The sequence below is a fragment of the Corvus kubaryi genome, unplaced genomic scaffold (assembly GCF_017639235.1).
Source record: "Corvus kubaryi isolate FWS band 111438036 unplaced genomic scaffold, C.kubaryi_AGA036_p1.0 37284, whole genome shotgun sequence".
NCBI lineage: Eukaryota > Metazoa > Chordata > Aves > Passeriformes > Corvidae > Corvus > Corvus kubaryi.
In genome coordinates, this window is record NW_024581088.1 from 8,569,395 (window position 1) to 8,592,791 (window position 23,397).

Genomic DNA, 23,397 nt, shown 5'->3' on the forward strand with positions numbered 1-23,397 from the left:
GAGGAGGAGCCGTGAGGGGAGGAGGAGGAGGAGGAGGAGGAGGAAGAGGAAGAAGAGGAAGGAGAAGAAGGAAGGCTCCGAGCTGGGCGTTGCTCTTGGCAACGTCGCGGCCTTCGCCCCGTCATGGCCCGTGAGGGGCGGCTCCCCTCAGCCTGAACCCCGCCAAAACGAGGGGCGAGGTTCCTGTTGCTTTTTGTTGAAAGCCTCAATTAAAATTAATCTGGGAAGGCAATAATAAGGAAGGAAATGAAAGGATATATATAAATATATGTGTACTGCGGTATCATTACTTGTCGGTGGCGATTAAGGGAGTCCTGCTGTCTGGAAATTGGCTTTGCCTCCCAGGAAACCTGAGGAAAGAGCTGCCCTAGTTAATGCTGCTGTAGCTCTTGGGAGAGGCTTGGAATGAAATAGATACAGGTTTTCTTTTGAAATATGCTCTTGAATAAATTAAGTTTGCGTCCAGAAATGGCATCTGTTTTCCTTGGCTCAGATATTTTTCTAGGAAAAGTGTTTAGATATGCAGCTCACACGGAAAGTGGGGCTAATATCTGAGCAGCTTTGAAAATCGGTGCATCGGAAAATGTTGTTTTTAGAACAGAAATGCTGGTTTAATTCCAAAGTTTAAATCCAGAAATGCTGTGGGGTCAGTGACTCCTGGAGAGGGAAAGGATGGGCCCTTAGACGTAGATCTCATGAGGTGAAAAATGAAGTGTTTGGCGGAGTTAAGTGGCCTGGTGTTCAGTGACACCATCTAACAACAAACCTTTTCTTTTCAAGGAAGTCGCTGAAAACACTGGCTGCATCTCTGTGTCTCTTGGAGGTAGGTTTTGAGGAGGCAATTTGGTCCACTTTTATGATGTTTTTGAAAATGGTGCCTAGAATTTCCCGACTGGAAGTTTGAGGTCACATATCCTCTGCATTTCGCTTGGGCTGTGGCTGATGGATTGGAAGAAACCTGGGCTGGTTATTACAGGTATACTTAAGTATTAAACATACCCACAGGCCTCCTGTTCCTGTAGGCCCTCTGAACTCAGAAGACCTTTCTCATTTGTGTAATTTTTCCGTCTAATTATCACAATACTGCTCAGTAGCAGCACCAGTGCAGATTTCAGATGCGTGGCAGGAAGCACTCGAAGAATTTCATGGCCATGTCCCCATCCTTCCAAGGATAACATAAACCTGTTGTGTTTGGCTTATGCTGTGCCATATTGTTCATTCTCCCACTCTTTGCTCAGTCAGTCACTCGCATTGTGTTTGGATTATGAAGGACAATGTGAAAAAAGTCTTACTTTGCTTCTCGAATCCGGGAAAGCAATTATAAATCTTTTATTTTTAAATAGTGCTTTATGATTGGAAATTATGCATGCCTTCTGTACATCTCTTGGAAGGGTATAAATATAAAAGATTTGTTCAGCTGTTTCTTTTTTGTAATTATAAAATGCATCAAAGTACAAATGTAGCTTTAAATCCATGTTGTTCTCAAACTGTTTCTCATTGCTACGTGCACTGGAAATATGAAATTAATTCGTGGCTGCTTATTAATCAATGGTGTTTGCTCATGCAGGTCACTTGCTGATTTATCTCCAATTCACAGCTCATTAGAAGGTGTGTAACTCTTCAGAGATGTTGTTATTTAACAGGTATGTTTTCCTAGTGCCGTTAATGACCTCTGGATTTAGTAACTCCTGACACAAGAGAGATTTGGGAGATTATTCACAGAAAATTGGAAGTCTTTTCCCATGGGTATTGCACATATTAGGTCATGGAATACCTGGTGATAAATTTACCAATTTGTATTTGGATCCTACTCCCAGGATGCCAATAAATTTCATAGAGTGCCCAGGCACATTTCCAGGTGTTTACACACTCAGAAGTGTCCCAGACTTTCTCATCCTCCCAGGAACAGGTGGTACCTCTTTAATTGGTGCAATCACTGCTTTTCATCAGTGTGTACCTGCTTTTCCTGGGGTTGTTCAGTGCATGAAAACATTGGAACAAACTCTGATCCTTGTGGAACTCTGCCTGGCATGCCCTGGCAGCTCAGTACCTCTGCAGCAAAAGTCACTCTGTGCTAAAAGTTGCTGAGAACGTGTTTTATAGACAAAAATATTAGAAGAACATATTTTGTGTCCTGAAGGAGCTCTGCAGAGATCTGAGCAGGTTAAGGGATTACAATCTTTTGTATCACCTTTTTTAAATCAGAAGGTGTGGAAGGGACTGGTGCTTTAAAATGAGGTGTGCAGCATCATCTGTGGTGGAATTTAAAAAAGCTGATCTCAGATACAGGGAAAGCAATTTTAGTTAATGATATGATAAAAATTGGGCTTTTTGGTAAGTCTGTAGAATAGCAGAATGTCCTGAATATTCAAAGGCTTTATTGGTTGTCTTCATTTTACCCAAAATGCTGCTTGACTGTGGAAGACTTCTGCAAAATTAAGAGGGTTTAGTTTAAACTGTTTGAAGGATTTGAAAGTCTTGCCAAGAGGCTCAAATAACCTTTAAAATTCGAGTGTTTCCTGAGTTTTGAGTGCTCCATCTTTTAAAAACTGTCTCCTGCAACTCTACAAACCCTGACTTTAGTTTGTATTTCAAGCACAGGAAAACAGCTCCTGTGCTCCTGTATCTGAGATGGTGAAGAATAGAGCCCAGTTTTGAAAACATCCCTGAGGTGATGGCTGAGTTTCACTGCTGAACTCTGATCCTCTAAGCTTTGTCAAGGAGACTCGCAAGGAATTCGAAGCAGATATTTTTATATTGCAATGACATCACCCTGTTCCCTGAGGTTTCCAGAAAGCTTACAAGCCTCTCTGTGTACAGCAGCGTGTTCATTCCTGTGAAATCATTCTAAACTAATTCTACTGCAATGGTGTCATGTAATTGTTCCAAAGCTGCTGAATTAGATCCCGGAGTCTTGGTTTTTTGGGTAAAGATAAAGCCTTGAATGAGAATCAGCCAGCAGAGCCACAAAGGGCAGCTGTAGTTTTTGCTCCCTGCACAGGAGGGTGCTCAGCCTCTGTCTTTATCTGCAGGAAGGAGCGATTCCCGAGGTCATCAGAACCAGGTGGAGAGGCTGTTTCCTGAACAGGGCTTTTCTTGTAGTGACACTGGAGGATCTGTTAAATACAGTGACTCAAAAATTATTCAGCTGTTACAGAATTTCGGGAGGTGTGTGTTAATTGCTGCTGTTAGACCATTACGGAGGAATTTAGGTCAGAAGATGTAATGATCATGACGTTGGTATTCTCTAGTGGGTGTCCTTAAAGGTGCCAGAATTTTCAATTGAATCTTTGAAGTTTCTCAAAATCAGGGTTTTTTTCCCATCTAATGTGTTCATCTGAACGTGTGAATCCCTGTGTGAATCGTTCAATATAACAATGAATTCTCATGTGTGTAAACATGAGTGGATTTACCAGGAAGGAGTAGATGAGTTTGTTAATTTATATTCCATTTGTAGTACCTGCTAGTAGTTATATCCTTAATTATTCTGTATTTTCCTTGTTAAATCAGAGAATATCCAGAGCTGGAAAGGACCCACTGGGATCATCAAAGCCCAATTCCTGGCCCTGCACAGGACAGCCCCAAGAATCCCACCATGTATGTGATCTATAGCAATATATTTTATGTTCAAACTCCAAATTAATGTTCTAACATAATTCATAACATGGAATCTGACTTTATATTTACCCTTTTAGGGATCAAAGAGGGGTCTTGGATGTTGTTGTCTGGTCAGATTTTAGTTAATTGATTTCTCTGTCTGAAAGCAATTTGCCAAACCTGTGTGTTATATGATATTCCAGGCCTCTGGATGCATGTCCAATTTCGTCACTAAGGAAAGACAGTTTCGTTTTTAAAAAGCAAATGTCTGGAAAAGGAAATATCTCCTTTCAGACCTTTTGGAATAAATACAAACCCAGAAATGTAGTAGGCAAAATCTTGTGTGCTGTGGGTGAAGGGGATTCGTCCCATTAACATCAGCACATAAATATTTGCTTCATTTCAGTCAATATTTACCTCACAGGTCAATAAAACTTGTTTTGCACTTCACAGAGTTAATATTTACTTGCTGTTTTTAGCTTGGTGACAATATTTAAAATTATCTTAAGGGTACGGGGGCATTTCTATTTCTTTTCTAACAAAAGAAGATTTTGTTCTGACAGAGGTGTGTTAGTTTATTAGGAAGTGTTATCCACGAGTAAGACCATGTTTGTCATGTAATAAGATTATCCAGATTACGCCTGTAACACTTTACAAGTATGAAAATGATTTTTTTGCTTGAAAGGGTCAAGTGACTAAATGTCTTACCAAATTTAAAAGTGATTGCTCATGTCTGTAAAATTAGGCAGTAAAAATTAGGATGCAGATGCTAATTCAGAAGGTAAAGTGAAATTAAAGTACTCCTTATTCTGAAAATTATTTTTGTTTTGGAAAGCAAGCACTAACTTAGTCATTTTTTCAGTTAAGTCAAAGCACAGTGGCCAGGCTTGTATGGCTTAGGAGGAAATGCAGAGATGAATTTTAGATCCTTATTGTTGACTAGACCACATTTCCAAATGTGCAAGTTCATTTCCACAGAAGAATCTCCCCCCACCACATTTCATATTTATATCATAGTTGGCTGTCCATTATTTCCTGTGGCTGAGGTTTATTAGGAGTTGATACATGACTTTCAACCTGCTCCAGCCTTTGTCTGCAGCCTCTGGGTGAGAGACAGGCCCAGCTCCTTGTGTCTGCTCCAAGGAGATAACAGGGGTGCTTGTTAAGCCACACGTGTTATCTCACTGCCATATACCCTGTTCCTGCATGCTGCCCCCAAACCCAGTCCTGAGCAGTTTGTTTACATTTCTGTCACACAGCAAAACTAAACATCTCCAATTCTGTCCCTCAGAATGGTGATTTTTTTGATTGATACAATTAGAGATGAGGGTGAGGTTATTTAATTGAAGTCTTCAGTTGAACTAACGTCTCTGAACTGAATCACAGCACACCCATATCCCTCAAACTGTCAAACAAAACATCTGTTTATGATAATGATTATCTTAATTGAAGAGTTCTAGCTCATGCCATGCTTTTCTTCATTAATAGAAAGAATTAATGGAAGAATAATTAGAAAAGTACTTTACTATTTAACTAAGAACTACTTCTGAAGTGAAACACTGCTGAAGGAATATTGGAATTCATCTTAGGCTCCTATATAAACTTCCTCCTGGTGAACTCAACCAAGTTAACCATTTTTCAGCCTCCAATGCTGCAGTAAAAATGTTCTTCCTTAAATCTGGCTTGCTTGCAGTCAGAGTCTGACACACTGGATTTAGTACAGCTGCAGAATTAACATTTGAAACTCCCATGCTGCACGGTTTCCCCACGTGTTACATAAAAATGCTGTGCAGTTCCTCTCTCCAAGGCTCCTCTCTTAGGGCTTTAGCTGCCTGTTTGCCTCGCCTTTGGTTACTGTTTTAATTTATACACAATCCAGTTTTACACACTCACCCAAATTACTATTTATTGTGAGATGCATATGGTAAATTAATAATTTTGCCCAATATTGACTTAACATTCAAGGTGTAACAGCTTCAGAACATATTTTGAAGATACACTGTGTTTCGGGTGATGGAAGGAAATGTGGGTTTCTTTGAACATCTGAGCTGTAGAACTGTGATGGTTTGGATGTTGAGTTTCCACTCAAGAACAAGAAGTTTTCAGGATTTTTCATCCAGAGGCTGAATTGCATTCAGGAAGATTTTTGGAAAAGTAACTCATTTGATTTAGGGAGTAGATGGATTTTAAAGTCCCGTGGTAGGTAAATATCACCAGGAGTACCCCCTCCTCCATAGGTTTTCAAGGCAAAAGTAGTTCTGTTGTTTTTTTTATTCTAAAGAAATATTTCCTAACCTTTATTTTACAAAGAGTCCTTCATAGCAACCAACTAAATTTTTTTTTACTTTCATCAGTTTTTCAGCCCAGATTTGGAAATCACTCCTTCCCTCTTTATTCTAATGGTCCTTCCCCTCCAGGAAAATCTCAGCTTTGATTCCTCTGGAGTCAGCAGTGAAGGATAGATTGGGAGCAGTGTGAAATTCTTGCTGATGCTGCTGCATCTCCTGACAGGAGAGCAGAGCCACAGAGCAGGAAATAGCATCAACATTCTTCATGAAGCAGAGAAAATAGGTGCAGGCAAATACTTTAAATTGAACTACAATGAAATTATTGCTTATGGCCCAGTTTCTCCCTTCCATCCAGAATCTGTCATTTAGGTGATTGGGCCAGCAGGTGCAAACATAATTGAATTCAGGGAAATAAATAAGGAGGGAGGCTGGGGATTGTTTGCTAAAAAGGAGACATCTAGTTTACTAATTAGAAGGATTTATAGGATGTTGCACTGAAAAATAGATGATTATTGATAGTTCATCTTAATCATGAGAGTTACTTTATGGTTTGAGTTTCTTCCAGCAATAACCAGGAGCAGCACCCCCTCTGCTCTGGACACTTGTTTGCAGCTGGAAACTTTCAGACAGGCTGCAACAGAAACAATGTTGTCAATTACAGAGGAGGTAGCAAAAAATATGTGTTACGTCTGTCTTTGAATTAGTGACAAAGAAGTTGGAATTGCTTTCAGTTTATTGTAAGAGCGTAAAAAGTTATTGGACTCTAGGAAAGTAAGATGGAAATTGCTTTTGATAATCTCATCTAAAGGTATTTTAATGGAAATCAGCAGTAGGTGTTAAACTAAAATATTTGTCAGTGGACACTGCTGAAGTGAAAGTTAAATATTTTTTAAAATTCATTTATTTTAAATGTAGTAGTGCTGATAACACTGGCTCTTAGGTCAATATAATTTCTCATTAAAATTCTTTTAACACTCACAGCTTTATCAGTTACCAGCGAGCTCATCACGGCAGCCAGGTATGAATTACACATTTCCCATGCCTTTATCTAATTCATTTCTCCATCCTGCACTTCAATAATTTGAATCTGAAGTACATCAGGAAAACAGAGTTGTCTCCTTCTCTGTGGAGAACTTGAGCAGAACTATTCCTCACAAAGAGTAACAAACAGCCAGACTGAATTACCACGGGGGAGGTTGCAGCTGAGGTTGTAAATAATTTGAGAGACATTTGTGATACATTTCCTTCTGAAAGGGAATAATAGAAAAAACCCCAAATCCATAGGATAAATTTGGCTCAGCAGCCTGTTTGCTATTTCACGTCTAACACTCCTTTTGGAGATACACCAGTTACATCCAGCTGAGGCCAGTTCAGTTTTATGTGCCGGGTAAAACGGAGCGGATTCGCAAGGCTCTGGCCCGTTCTCTTGTGTCTGTCGCTGTGTCTGTCGCTGTGTCTGTCCCTGTGTCTGTGCATCTTTCCAAACAATTCGGAGAAAAAGGAAAGTTTTGCGGTGCGGGTCACGTGGGCAGCGCGCGCCGCGTCACGTGGGGCGCGGGGCGGAGGGGGCGGGGCCCGCGGCCCCGGGGTCGCAGCCCGGTCTCCGTTCGGCGGCGAGCATTAACGGGCTCCTTTGTTTGTTTGTGTTGTTCTGTGGTTGGGGCCTTCCTTTGGTGGGCTGTTTCGTTACTTCGGTCTGGTTTCTGTTGAAATCGCATATTTGAATCGCTTCTTTGAGTTGAGTATTGCTTTGAGTAATCAAATCGCTGTAAACAGCTGTGCTTTCTGCTCAGAGACAGCCCTGGTTCCCCCACAGAAGTATTGGATCCAGCACAGAGGTAGCAACAAAGGTCCCGAAGATATATAGCTTGAGTTGCACGGAATATTTTAAGTCAAGTTTACATATTCCTGTTCATACTCCACTGGCTCTCTAGCACCTGACCCGCGATGGACGCTGTTCTTCTGCACTCAGTTCTAAAGGGATAATTATTCTATTTAAATATTAAACACCAGAGTTCTTTTTTTATTGTTAAACCAATATTAAACTAGGACAAAGCTGATTTACAGTCTATGGCAGCGTATTCCAGAGTCGCTGGCATTGCAGCTGATGTCCTGTTCCAGCAATATTGGCACTGCCAGGAGGCACAGAAATGTAGATTTTAATCAAAAAACTTTATTTGAGATCCACTTCAGTTAAATTATAAGTTAATCTTGCCATGTGAACTTCCAGGCTGTTAAAAAGGGCAAATGGCTGCAGTGTCCTCTGAAACAATTCAAACCCTATTTTTCATCAGGAGATGATTCCACTACCCTGGAACTGAAACTTGGGTGTCTTTTCCTCACAGATTGTTATTTAATCACTATATATTAGCTTTCATTGCCCTTTTGATATATTTAGGCTCATAAACTTCTCATTGACTAGACTGAATTTACCATGATGTTGTTACTTTTTATGAACAGAATGAATCAACAGCAGATCTGTTGGTTTGCACTGAGTTGTTTAAGGGATGCTTAAACTTTACTGAGAGAAAATGGAAGGGCTGATGCCCAGTCCTCCCCTTTAATACTCATTACTGGAAAAACTGAGTACAGCCTGCCTCAACCAGCAAGTGCTGCACACATTATCCAGAGATGCAGGGCCAATAACATTTCCTAGCATTCTTTGAAATGTAAAATATTTTGCAGTGTTCCCAATTTATGGCATGTAATGCTTGCAAATTATTTATTGTTGTAGTGGAAAGCTTTTACTTCATTACTAGGGAATATTCTAGAATAAGACTACTTTTTTTCACTGAAAATAGTAACTTTGTCTTGAAAATGTCTGTCTGATATCTCCTTTTATGTGTACTTTTATATATTTTTATATATTTATATATGAGGAAATAGTAACTTATTTCACTGTACTCCTCAAATAGTCTGTACAAACCAGCTGACTTCACCTATGAATTTGAAGCACAGTGTTAAGAAATATCACTGGGTTCATTTTATCATTGAATTTTAGGGATTTGGTTTCTTGCCTTTTTTGTTGTTGTTGTTGTTGTTTCTGTGTTTGTTTAATAATAATTAAAGCCATCTATTAATCAAGTTCCACATGGACAAGTGCAAAACTGTGCCTGGTGGATCTAAAAACTTGGGAATTCTTACATCAGTGTAGTTGGGTGATAACAGCCCAGACTTTGTGCTTGCTGGAGGGATTTATTTGGATTCACTGTTGCCTCTGTGGGCTTCTTCACCCATTATTTATGCATCTTTATTATTGTATTAAGCGGTTAATTAAATCTGGTCAGGTTAACCTTTCTTGATGATTAGAAGTAGGCATCTCAGCCATTGGAAAGCAAATCATTTTGGGTGGAACATCTTGTTCTTGTTTGAATAATTATCTTTGTTTACATTCACACAGCATTAATCACTTGAACCAGACATTTTTTGGGAAAAATGGGGAGTGCCCAGAGCAGGTTTTCAAATGCTCTGTACAGAAATTATAAAGGAGATACATTTCCCTTCCTTCTCCTCCATGAGCAAAATAGGGAAACATTTTGTATTAATAATCCAGAATTCAGAGTACACAACTGTAATTTGTTGTCAAATAACTTTTAAAACCCAAACCTCCAGGCTGACCACCTGAACTGAGTCCTGTTTCCTCGGTGAGAATTCTTCAGCAGTAGTATTCCAGTATTTTCCTGGTGGAGTATTTCTCATTCTTTTCCAATTATTACTGTTATTTTATAGTTCTGTTTATCGTTGTTCTGTGATCTTTTTTTGAGAGCTAGTGAAAGCCTCTTGTCATTTTCGCTGTCCTTCCCCTTGGTTTGGTATTTTCTGCCAACTCCTCTACCCTAAAGGCTTTTTTTTTCTCTTTTTCTCCATGCAATGGGATCTTGCCTCCATAAAACCATTGCCTTTATTGCTCATGGGGGGGTGAGTTTATCCCAGAAAAATGCTCTGTATGTTGTGGCTTCTGTCATCAAGGTGGGAAAGACCAAAAGGAGAGATTGCAAAGTGACCTGGCAGATTTTCTGATTCTTCTTTGGGAAGAACTCAACAGCTCAGTCAAAAGATGTTCATTCTGAAGATAATTTTGTTTTGATCATGAAATACTGTTTATAAACTGTTATTTCTCATGAACCAAATTGTGGGATCATAGGAGAACTGTAAGCTCAGCGTGGTCCGGGAAGTGGGATGGTAGGAATTATTAGAGAAGAAATAGAGTAAAACCACAACAGATTTCTTGGTACCACTGTAAACTCATCATATATCTGTGTGAATACTCTCTGCCTCAAAAAGATGTTAAAGCAGCAAAAGCTGTAGAGAAGGGCAAAAAATGCCATCAAGGATATGGCAGATATGGGGAATGTGAACCATATTCCCATGTTCCTTCTACAAAAGGCCCCAAAGTCATTTAAAGATGTAACTTTCTTCTATGCAATTCCTTTTCTGATTAAAATGGTCTTCTGTAAGTGATTTTATGATACATATAAATATTATGGTTATCAGTTTTCACAGTTAAAATAAGGCTTTTTTCTTTGGCAGGAGAAAGGCTGTACATGCAAATTCAGGTTCCTGATGCATTCCCACTAACTCTGCCCTTCTGTTCTGGCAGAATTAGGAAAAACTGTGGGTTTTGTATTTTCTTTTTTTTGTTTCTTTATGTATCGTGTGCTCTCTGATTCTCACTTATTTCATTATCTGTCCTGTTCTTTTACTTTTTTATGGCTACATTTGTGGCTGCATTTTTTTCTTTTATTTGTTTATTTTGCCTTGAACTTTCTCCCAAATCCTTCAATTCTTTTCTTTTTAGCCAGACCTGAATAAACACATTGAAGCATCATTTCCCTCTCCTTCCATTTACACTTCCTTTCCTCTTCTACTTCCCTATCTTTTCCCGTTTCCCCCTAATATTATCATTTTCCCCTCAGCATTTGTTGATGTTTTTCTTTTCCATGAACTTTCCTGCCCTTTTTTTGGTATTTTGTACTTCAGCTCAGGGGAGACTCAACAAGAATTTGGGCCTTTTTTCCTTAATAGTGCGAAACTGGATAGAAACTACCCTAAAAATGTGTGGGACAAACTCTGTCCTGACTGTCCTGTGGCATGAGAATGACTGCGAGCAAATAAATTCCTGTTTAGCAAATTTAACTTCTCTTAAAAATTCAGGCTCCATCCTTCCAGCTGGAAACTGGATCATATCATGGGTTATTACAAGCTGTTAAAATTTGAGACCGAGGAGGGGGAATAGGCTGAAGTTATTCCATGGATTGTTCTGTTCTTTGTGGGAGGCTGTTAAAATAAAGCAACAGTATAAAAGATGAATTATATACAATTTAATGGAAAGCTGTTGGAAGTCATTATGATATTTCTTCCTTGATTGTCTAACATTTGTGTACTTTTAAAAAGTTTTACATTTTTTGGTTCTTTCTGAACATTATGAAAATTGTACTGAGAGGAGTAAATTCATCTGCATAAAATTGACTGCAAAGAGCAATTAGTCCTTCATTAATATGCAAATTTGGTCCAGTGCAGATTCATCTATATATGAGGCTTAAATATGCAAGTCAGTCTTGCTGTGCGAGAAGCCCAGATGCTTTTATTTACTTTGAAATTGAGGGATTTGGTTAATGATGTTGTTGACAGGAAAACTTGAATAAATTTGATGATCACCATCTTTCATATTAGACGAGGCCCATGGAAAAAAATTACCAAGTAAAATACCAATTTTATTTGGTAATTTCCTATTACCAATCTTGTAATAAAATGTAAGATACAAAGTAATAGAGTTAGATTTCCTAATGTAGTTATCCTGAGACTTAAACTGTTCCCCAAAGATAGAGCCATTTTTCTTAAACTTTGTTTTTCCAGAGGGTAAAGACATCTCCATAAGCTGTATGAATAACACACTGCCTGGAGATTTAATATTGGAAAGTTGGTTCTGTGACTTGTCTCAGTTGGTGAGAGGCTATAAGCCTGAAATGAAAAACAGGAGCTTTGGAAATGGTTCTTTGTCATCTTCCATGATTTATCTGTAGACTCTTCCCAGGAATTAGTGTTGAGGCCTTTGCCCTGAACCTGTGGAACCACCCTGGAATCTGTCTGAACACACAGCCAACTCTATTTGGATCACCTAAGCTCCTTAATAATAATTTTCCTAAATATCTTTAAATCTTTACAGCCCTTGGTAATGAGACTTTCTTCCTGCTGGCACCCACCGTGGGCTGGCTCAGAGAAGCAGGGTTTTTCCTTACCAATAAATCCAAGCTGTGCTGTTTCTTGCCTCTCTCCTCTTTTCCTGCCCCACAGTTCTTTTGGCACATCCAGGATGTCCAGCAGCCATCACTCAGCCAGGTATGGGAACAGTTCCTTTGCACTTGTCAGTCTTGATTCACCTGCAAGGTCCCACAAGTTGTTCCTCCTTGTGTTTCTTCCTTTTTCTTTCTCTGCTGTTCCCTCAGGCCTAAATTTAGCTTTGGCTTAAGCAACCTGGTCCGTGAGTTCAATCATGCCCACTTTTTCCTGGACCAAATCTGCTCTTCTGTCTTGCCTGAGTGAGGCATTGGCAGTTCCAAAATAACAGAGAAATGTAGTTTAAATGGACTGAACTGTGGGGTAATTTATTAAGCTCTAGTTGTAGCTACCTGAGGACAAGTTAATGGATGAGACCATTTGATTCCTCTCAATTCTTGGCACAGCTGTTTGGGATATAAATCCTCACAACAGTTGGTTTCCAAATCCTTAATATGCTGCACTAGGCAAAAAGTTTATACAACCATGTTCATGAAAGAAAGAAATTCAATGAGACCCCAAAATTGTTGATGTGGTCGTGGTGTGGTCTTGCAGGTGAATCCAAAAGCAGGAAAATAGAGATGGAATTGATTATTTGGGGGCAACAGAGGAGAGATCTGTTAGTCTTGTAAAGGGTCTGGTTATCCTGCAAGGGAATCTGTGCTTTTTACCATCAGAATGAGGCACTGGCAGCATCAGAAGGCAGTTTATTTGCAGTGCTTAATAGTTTAGGAGGTGATAAATTGATTAAAAGGTGAAACTTTAAAACCACACCATCTGCTGAGACTTAGATAGCCTTTGCCTTTGAGAACATAGCATGGCTGGACAATTTCTAGTATTTTTCAGTACCATCCACAGAAATCTTGGCTTTCTGATCTAGCTCCCAAAAGGAGGAAAATATTAATTTTGAAATACGTAAACAACAGGCATCTCAGCACAACCTGAGGTTGTCTCCTATCAACTATGTAATCTTTATATTCTAGATTAATAAACACTTCAGCCTTGGAGTTTATTAGTCCAAAATATATTTATTACCTCATAAATTCAAACCCCCTCCAGTTACCATCTAATTAAACTCCAGTGCTGTGCATGCTATCTTTGGGGATGTATTAATAATGGAATTATCTTGTGAAACAGTAATTACATACTTTGTGCATTCTTTGCCACACTCTTTCTTCAGTGTCTGTGTGATGAGTGGGGCACACAGTGCTCCATTGTTTGGAGCTCCTCCAAACTCTCTGTGTATCCAAGGATAAGCAGATTTTTTTTCCCCTCTTAGTAGAAGAGGGAAAAAAGTTTGTGCATTTTTTGTACTCGGGAAGAACCAACACCACCAGACTAGGAACAGTTATGAAACATGATTGTGCAAGTGATTTTTAGCTCGTGCTTTCTCCTCAGTCTTTGAGGAGATTACTCTTAGGAGTAAAACCTCCTGGCAGGATATGTTTTGTCCTTATTGCAACTGCCAAAAGGTGAAGACAACCACTTCATCTGCAAGAGAATATTCATTTATGAGGCTTCACTGGTGACATAGGTTTGAAAAAGGAAAATAGGCTTAAAGCCTTCCTCAGGAGAGAGATTTACTCACAGTTTTTTCCAATGGTAAGTGTACTTGCTGTATTCTAATTTATAAATGTATTGACTCTATCTGTGCTTGTGCTTTTTAAGGTTGTCCCCCATCTTCTACTCTGGATAATTTGTATTGACAAGAATTCTTTTGCTCATTTTTCCTTACTTACTGCAGAATTAGGTGTCTGAATCCTGCCTGGTGTTCCCTTCCCTGCATGGAAAGAGGCACAGGAGGCAACACCTTTTGCACATAACTTCCCTGGAGTTTTGAAGCGCCTTATCTCTAGTTCAAGTACATCTGTCGAGCAACAGTGGGAGTGTGTGATTCTTGTTGACACAGGCTCTGCTCTACCTGACAGGAGGGGGTTTATTCTCTGTAATACTTCCAGATGCTGTATTCCAGAAATTGTGGCTTTAGGATCCATATGTTGTGTTTTCTTGCCTTTTATTTGTTCACTGCAATTGCTGGGGCTGTGCAGTGTCTGCATGGAGAGGAAGGGCACTTCCCACCAGTTTCCTCACTAAATCTTTCAGATCTTTCCAGCACGAGTTTTGCCCTCTCCCTGGTTTTCTGCTCCACAAGTTCTGAAGTCTAATGCCAAATGCAATATGGAGCAGTGGTCACTCACTTCATACAAAGGGGTTTAACTGAACTTCCAGCTGGAACTCCATCTCCACTCCTACCCTGTGATTGCAACTTAATGCTTTACTTGCATTTTGCAGTCATTCAGAGGCTGTTTTCAAGTCTTCCAGATTTGGACTTGTTTTGATATCACTGCAGAATCCTGCAAGAATTCTGCCAACAGCAAGGCCAATGTGTTGGATAGCAGATGGCATTTCTAGTACCTAAAGCCTGGTCAAGTTTGAGTATCTCAGGAGTAAGAGTGACTCAAACTTGTAGCTTTGATTTCCAAGAAGGCTCTATTCGCTTTATCCAGTAATTTTCACCTGCCAGCACTCACAGTGATTTAAATCAGAGTTTTCATGGGTGAGTCTTTTTCTTTGGAAATAAAGAATGCGTGACAAGCTCCTGTAGTTTCATGAATAGCTTTTTGTAAACCACAAAATGAAATGTAATTACTGTATGATATATATTTTACAGAATCTAAAATGGCTTTATCAGCCCAATGTCTAGGAATTCACCTCCTGAGATTGAACATCTTGTGCTTGGTGTCTTAGTAAAAATGGTGTCTGATACCACTTGGCCACACTGTAGAATGGAACAGTTTCCATTGTAATGAATAGCCAACATCTGCAAAGAATAATTATATTTATGACATATTGCTCAAACATATATTATTATTGTTACAGCTCAGGGTTAATTACTGGTTTATCAAAACCTGCTGACCTCAGAACTTTTGGTTGTCTAATATTTCTTGTGGCTGCTGATGAAAATGATGGTCTGTGTGTCCCCAGAAGGGTTCCAGGTTGTGTCTCGCCTGTTCTGTCACTCTGGTTTTTTGTCACTGGTGTCTGATTTGGAAACTTTCAAGCTAGGCACCTTTCTGATGTGTTTTTCCTGATGTGAATAAATTCACTGCAGAATACTTGCAGAGCAAGAGATGTTTGTTGTCAAGCAATTATATCAGATGAAACATACAGAAGGGTAATATTTTAGTCTTTTTTTTTTTGCTACAGGCATGAATCTGAAGATGAATTCTGGGAATTTAGGGAAGGAAAAAGAAAGGGCTTTTATTTTCTTAACTTTTTTTTCCTTGTCCTCTGTATTTTGCAGTGATTGCTTTGAGTCTGTGAGGTCATCATGGTTGAAGGCATGAAGATGAGGACATTAAAGCCTTTGCCCACTTACGACAATTATTCTGGAGACAAACACAGGTCAGAAGACAAATGTTACGAGCTACCTGTAAGTTCTGGTTCACAAAACAGATGAGAATCCAGACATACTTCTGAACTTGGAAATGAAATTTATTCTCAAGGTAATGGTTGAGCTCATTATCTGCAGCTCTTTCTAAATGTAAAGTAAGGAGTGCAATGCCCATATATTCTATCTATAACAGCTGACATGTTTTCTGCATTCCTGTGTTTGCCTAAGAAGTCATGGATAATCAATTTGATGTGCAAAATATACTGCATGGATGAATTCTGATACATATCACTTGCCATGGCTGTGCTGTTATGAGAGGCAAAAACTTCCAGAAAGGAAACAGCAAGGAAAATCTGCCTGATAATTTTCTCATCAGTTTTTCTCCAAGGACATATCTGTAGGTGGATTCTATAGACAGTGTTTGGGGGTTTTTTCCCCCCCTGAGTGACTGGTTCGCTGTGTGTCAGTTATTTTCTCTTGCTCTATTAGAAATCAAAGCTACCTTATCACTTCAGTATAAATATATCTGTATTTATATCTCTCTCTATATCTCTCTCCTATAATCCGAACTAGGAAAAGCTAACCTGAAACATTTCATTTTCAGCCTTTGTTATTATTTAAATACATGCTTAAAATGATTTTTTAAATTCCCTACATGTATTACAAATAACTTCCCATCTTACTGGGAAGCAGAATAGGCAGGAACCAGCAGCAGACAGATGTGATTATAAAAGATGTTCTGTTTTATAAATAATATTCTGGTTGTAATGAGACTTATGGTCTTAATAAACTCTTAGAATGTTTTCAACACAACCAAGTTAAGTAAGTTTAAAATCTGATTTTCTAGTTCTAACCCCATCAGATCACTTTTTGCCTTATTTTCGAGGACAATCCCCAAAATTTTTCTTATTTTGAGAGAATTTCTCACAAAATAGAGTAACTCTAGTTCCAGCAAAGAAAAAAGGGAAATTTGTATGGATAAAAAGCATGAATGACAATCCCGATCATGTGGAAAAAATCAATCTGTGAGCTTAGACGTAGTTCCATATTAGTCTCCTCCTTTCTTGGAAATCCATATTTTCCCCAGAATATCCAGCAGCATTACGTAGCCTGTCAAAATGTGGCCATAATATTTCATGGAGTTGGTGCATCCTTCTGCTGGAAAGAAACAGCTGGATATTTTGTGTCTTAATGTGACCAATCCACCTCTGTTGTTGTCATTTTAATTGCTGGGGCTGTTTTTTTAAGTCCTCCACAGAAGGTCTTTGTAGTGACAAGCGAAGGGTTCACGCTTCGTAAGCAAACATAAAGAATGCTGCTGCTAATTGGAGAGGGAGTAATGCAGTTATGATTCCATCAACATTTAAGTTACATTGGGAAAGGACACGTTTTTTGTTGTGGTTGTGTTGCCACATAAAATTTTACTTGGGGTGGATTTGGTGGGGAAGGTTTTAGAACAGAAAAGAACTAATCCTAGAATTACAGGGATGGGAGAGATGGAAGTTAAATTGTTCTAAGCTACATCTACAGTATAAAAATCAGCATTTTGTTACTCTTTCTTTAAAATTCTAGTTCTTAATTGCTGGCTTGTGAAACAGCTTGTCTGTGAAAATGGAAAGAATGGACAGCCTTGAAAAACTCCCTTTCCCCTGCCCTGAAGAACTGCAGCCACAGTGTTTCATGTGGAAGAGGATTCCTCAAAAATCACCAGTTTCCCAAAGGAAGGAGGTTGTTATTTGGTAATTTAGGCCTTGTGAGTGTTTTCTCCTTGATATTCTGCCTGTTGTACCTGTAGCCCTCCCAGTTTCTAAAGTCTGATGGACCTTATGTTAAACCTTGGCTTTTTTCCTGAATTACATTTCCATGGAATATTTGGCTATGGATTAACAGTTTTACAGTTATGTGCCCAAAGTTCTTTCCCTTTAATGCTGATTTTTTTTATATTCACATCTCTCTTCTCAGGTGGACCCTCAGCTTGAGTAGCCCTGGGAGGGCCAAAGGTGCTTCCTTTTCCAGTTCACTGCCTGGATTTTAGAAGATGTCATTTTTTAGCATCTAAACAAGGAAATCACAGCTATTTACATGAGAAGAATCACAGAGATGACAGGGCTTCCCCCCAAAACACTGCCTGTGTAATTGCTGAAGACATTCCAAGCCACTCTAACGAAGTACTGTCTGCCAGTCATTATGTTCTCCTTGGAGGACCATCTGTTGCACTTCAAATATGTAAAGGTCTGCTATCATTTATTGCTCCAAACAAATCCAGGCCTTTGTCTGACGTGCTGGAGCTCCTGAATGGATTCTAAAGGTGGTTTCAGTCACAAAGGGCAAGATACTCCCTTTGGTTGCACTCTAAGTGAAAGGTACTCCTTCAGCTCAAATTTCAGAGCACAGATATACTGATTAAACTGATTTCTGAATGTTTTCAGTTTATTTAGAAATGAATTTTGAACAACAACTATTAAGAATATCTGAAATACATTTTCTCTTAATTCAGCCAGGAGGACATTGGAAGATTTTTGCTCCTGGTGAGCAAATCTTTCCATTGTAGTGGTATCCAGATTTGATATATATTGAGATTGGAATGAAAATTACCTTATTTTAACTAAATTCTTTAATTAGCTTATTTGTATCTGAAACTAGTGATTCAAAGAAATAGTAAAAAATAGAGTCAGCAGCTCAAAATGCTCAAACCTTTCTTAGCACATGTCCTTTAAAAGGATGTAATAGTTGGTTGTACAGTCATTATTTATAGGTTAATTAGGATCCTTTCCATGAGTAAAATGAGCAAGATCAGGCATTAAAATATGCTGATTTTTGTTTTTCCTGCTGCACATTTTAAAGAGGCTGTACAATCAGATTGGAGAACATGAGCATTGTATTTCCACAGCAGAAAAGTTCTGTTCAGAGATTTCCAGCCAGAGAAATCCATAACAATTTCTCTCTGATTAGGGAGTGGTCCTATCTTTTTCCCTTTCTCCTCTTTCCCTTCTCCTTCCTGCACAGCAGCTAATGTTCTGGTCAGAAGTAATAATATGTTAGATCTTGAATGTCAGTAGCCCCAGAGATTCTGACAGGACTATTCATGTGCATTCATACGTCTTAAGCAAAGCTGACACTAAAGAGACCAAGAATTCTCATATTCCTCTTTTTATTGCCATGCATTAAACTCAAATCTTCTCTTGGAGACCTCTGCTAGAAATGACATATTCACCATTTGAAAAAGGCATTTTAGCAAGATCTAAACAAAGCAGCTGGACATCAATCTGGCACAGCTCAGAGGCTCCTGTGAAAGCTCCCAGTGCAAAGCTGAACTCTGGTTTACACCTCACAAATGTTGTGAGATAAATACTAATGGGAAGTAAACATTCCTCCTAATCTTTGTAATTTTTTTTTTTTAGTTAAGCTGTTTTTCTAATTTCTTGGAACTAGAGTCCATGTCCTTAAAGGGATACTTGGATTCTGGTAACTTGAGGTAGTTTTTCCTGAGAAACACACACTGAGTGAATATTCTGCTCTACCTTTTACTCAGGACATATTTTACACACACTTGCAGGATGGTGTACAGCACATGTTGGGGTAATTTTGCAGGGATCTGATTAAGTCATTAAAGCCAGGTAGGCAATTTTGCCAGCAATATTTTTAATCTTCTTTTTTAAAATGGTTTGGTAGTAGTGACTAAGGCAGACTAGGTGACTCTGGGCAGCTCGCCATTTTTAGGTAGTTTAATTTGTTAAAAATTATCTTTCTTCCCACCCAAATCCCCTTGAAACCATTTGGAGAAGAGAACTGTTGAACAGTTGCCAGTAATAAGTCCTGCTGAGACCTCTGTATCCTCTTGACAGAATTGTTGGTGCCAACTGGAGACTGACTGGCACGAGTTTGAACTCTACACTACTTGATATATTTACTGCACATGCACCAATTCCAATAATTACCACCTCTGTAGCTGAAGTTTAAGCACTCGGTCTGCACTTCATACCTCAGGTTGTTGGCAATATGTTCAATCCTATAATCTCAATTTTCTTGGAATAATTAAGTAGAAAAGAAATACTTCAAAAAATTAGGAGACAGAATGGAAATCAGAGGCTGAATAATAGAGTTGTTTGTCATGTTGCTATTGTTAAGCTGCATTTATTTCTAGTTAATCTTTATTTCTAAAAAGGCAGCATCTTCTTTTGCCTGCAGAGATTCACCATGAATGCTGTAGTCCATTGACTTTTATATTCAACAGCAGAGTATCTCTTGATGTGAATGAAAAAGCAACATGAACTCCTACTTTGTTTGGATGTTTTAAAAATATAAATATTCCTTTCAAAATAAATGCTTTTGACTAGAAGGGGAAATCACACATCCCTTACTCCTTTTGGCTGCATGTTTCCATATGAGATTGGAGGGATGTAATACCAGGACTGGCTTTAATTGCCCAGTTTTCCTGGCAATTCCACTGGTTTAAATCTGATGCAATGGGGACCATCTCTCCCCCACCCCTGTTGTCTTTCCAAGAGACTGGTTAATTTTTAAATTGGATCAGCAGCAATTTTTTTAAACTGGTAAAGTTTCTATTACACAAAGATAAACCTTAGACTGAGCACAAACTGACTTGCCTGTAGCTTTCCTAATATGATTGCACTGCACAGAGTAGATACTAAAATTTATATTAAAATTTCTTCATGCAGTTTCCCTCTAGGGAGAGGAAGAGGGAAGGAAAAAGCTTCATGTGACAGATGCTAATTATGCAGCTTAATGCACTTCTGGAAGTTGCAGAGATGAGAACTCTATAAGAACCTATCTATAAAACAGAGCGTATTTGCAATAGCATTTTTTCCTCTTTTTTAATTTTTTTATCTGCCTCTTCCCTGTTTTCCAGGAGGTTTTATATCCCAAAGAGTACAAAGGGAAAGCAGTGTCTCAGGTCCAGAATTTGCCAGGCATGGATATAATTGTTCTCCATTGTGTCTCACTGTTCTGAGGTGCTGTACGTGGAATTGGGACAGCTTCAAGGTTCTGAGTCAGGAAGACTTCTAGTTGATGTGTTAGTTTTCTTTCCTCTTTAGTGGATTATTTTATTAATTCCTTATCCTGTGTTTCGGTTTGCTGGGCAAATTATGTTCTGCACTTGTGCTGGGATCCTATAGAAGGATTTATTGGGATGAATGCGTCAGGACTGATGAACTGGATCCCAAAATGCGTTTTGTAGAGAAGTGACCTGAGACACACAGAGTTCCTCCAAACTGGGAGGTGCATCCACACCAAACCCAGTGTTAGAAACTAATCCTCTCTTCCAGACACTGAGCTGTGCTGTTAGAAGGAAAATAAATTGATTCCCAACCAGGGAACATTCGGTGGTGTCCTGAAATCAGTGGGACATGCAAGAGCCATTGTCCTGGATTTCCAAATCTACCAAATCCCTTTTACCAAATGATTCTTTTTCCTCCTAGCAGTAAATCCATACCAGCTCTTGTGTACTTAATGCCAAATGCTGTTTTCCCTAATTTCCTTCAAATCCTTGGATTTCTCCTTGGGGAGGTGTGACTTGAGAACCTCTCCTGCAGGGACATCTCGGTGGCGCTGGAACTTCCGAGGGGCTTGGCTTGGCCCTGGGCACCCAGGAATGCTCCTCACAGCCCTCGGCTGCAGCCACCGCAGGGAAAACCATCTGTTCCCCTTGGAAAGGGGTTTGCTTCCACCCGGAGCCCTCCCCCCGCATCCCAGCTCCGGCCCCAGCTGCCGTGTTTCGATGAGCACTGAGGGAATGAATCTCCTGCGTTTAAAAATACTCTGCTTCTATTTAGATGAAAAGAAGAATCTTGCTTGCCTACACTGACATACAAAAATAGGCTCAGTGTGAGTAAATCTTCAAAGTTTCTCTTGGTGAATATATCTAGCCTTGCTTTTTTTTTTTTTTTTTTTTTAAACTTATCATATAAGTTTATTTATAGAGTGTCCTTCTTTCCTCCTACTCTATCAAGACATTTGCAGAAGGTTGTCGCTCGTCTTGTTCAGGAGTCCTGAAATAATTTGCAGGGCCTTTGAAACATCATCGTGTTGCATAGTTGTGATCAACGTGCTGCTGTTGCATGAACATATCATATTTTAATGTGAATGTCAGGTTAGATGAGACATTCAGGGCTTTCTTTTACTTTAGGTGCTTTACACTGGTTTATGTTTTCACTTGAACATTGCAGTAAAAATTCTGCATATAGTAACTTAAAATTTTCCATTCTACATGCAAGGCATTGCCTAGAAAATTAATGTGTAATATGAGAGGATTAGTAAGATGCATACACTTTCCAAACATCTCTTAAAAATAGCTTTCACTGTCACTGTAGCATCTTAATTCTGAATAATCTCACAGTCCTTCTGCAAATCTGTGCATATAGTAACAGAGAAACCACCTACTTTATCCTCTTGAACTGCACAATATGGATCTGGGCATGAAAAAAACTGGGTTTTGGAGTAGGGCTCTGCTTTGGCAGAGAGGCTGTCTGGGGGACTAGTGAGAGCATTAACGCTTGCATTAAATATTAAAGTCAGCTTTCACAATACTTGCTTATCTTTTGAAAAAGGCTCCGAGATCCTTGGTTTGGAATTTGCTCTGTGGTGCAAAGCACCAGCACAAATCTTGGGAATCCTCTGCCAAGAGGTGGAAGTTGTGGAAGGGGAGCCAAGGTGAGTGTTCCCTGTGCTGGGGGACAGTCTGTGCCCGGACTTTAGCCCCAGGCTGACCAGAGGTGCCCTAGGGTGAGCACAGAATCCCAGGATATCCACAAGGACCACTGACTCCAACCCTTATGGCCCATATGGGGATCAACCTCACATCCTTGGTGCTGATGCCCAGGAATGGATGGGAGCCCTGGCAGGGATAAGGGAAGAGCGAGCCCTTGTATAAATATCTAAATGGGGGTGCCAAAAGAGAGAACAGGCTCTGCTGCGTGGTGCCAATCACCAGAACATGGCACAATAGGCAGAAACTGATGCCCAGGAAGTTCCACCTGAACATGAGGAAGAACTTGTCCAAGGACCAAGCGCTGGAGCAGATTACCCAGAGAGCTTGTGGAACCTCCCTCATGGGAATATCCCAGACGTGCTCCCGTGCTCTGTGCTCGGGGCTGACCGTGCCTGAGCAGGGCGCTGTGCCCAGCTGCCCCCACCGCGGCCCTTCCACCCTGACCCGCCCCGCGATCCCGGGAGCCGCGGGCCCGGCCGGGGGCGGGACTCGAACCCGCAGCCTCGACGCTGCCGCCGCGTCGCCGCCCGGCGCAGCCACTAGATGGCGCCCCCCCAACGAGCAAGGCGGGGGCTCCGCAGCGCCCGGGACTCCCCTGGCGGCCGCGCGCGCCGCCGCACCCGCCTTCCCCCAGCGGCGCCGGCGGCCATGGCGGTGCGCGCCCACGTGACGGCGCGGCGGCCAATGGGAGCGCGGCAGGGGGGCCCCGACCGCCGTCCCTGTGGCCGCCATTAAAGAAAAAGGGTCTCGGAATTACCCGGGAGCCGGATCCGCTCCCGCTCCGGCCATGGGGGACCCGCGCTGAGGCTCCCGCCGCCACAGGATGCCGCGGCCGGGCAGCCGCCGACAGAGGCACCGCTGAGGGGAGGCGACGCGCCGGCGGGGGCTTCGCGGCACCGACTCCGCCAGCAGCGGCAGCGGCGGCGGCCGCCGCGTCCCTGTGTGTCGGCGGCGCCGGGAATTGCGGGGCTCCGACCCCTTCGGGCTGAGCAGAGCCCGGGGCTCGGCCGCCGCCTCCCCGCCCTGCCCAGGAGCCTCGGGGAGGGGGCCCTCCGCCCACCGCCCCCGCGGGGACCCGCACCTGAGGAGAGCGAGCGGTCTCGGGCTCTCCC

General features: G+C 40.7%; 1 long non-coding RNA gene across 10 annotated transcripts; it reads left to right on the top strand.

Annotated features, from left to right (window-relative positions):
* The first annotated feature begins 9 nt into the window (after positions 1-9).
* LOC121663773 lies at positions 10-22,101 on the top strand. Of its 10 annotated transcripts, none has more exons than XR_006015740.1 (7): positions 10-976; positions 1,568-1,643; positions 3,511-3,597; positions 6,867-6,903; positions 15,466-15,667; positions 17,128-17,308; positions 17,518-22,101. It is a non-coding gene; the product is annotated as an uncharacterized LOC121663773 (long non-coding RNA). The 10 variants fall into 10 exon arrangements; XR_006015746.1 differs by lacking the exon at positions 6,867-6,903 and having other exon boundaries at positions 10-420; positions 781-823; XR_006015737.1 differs by lacking the exon at positions 6,867-6,903.
* Positions 22,102-23,397: the final 1,296 nt, after the last annotated feature.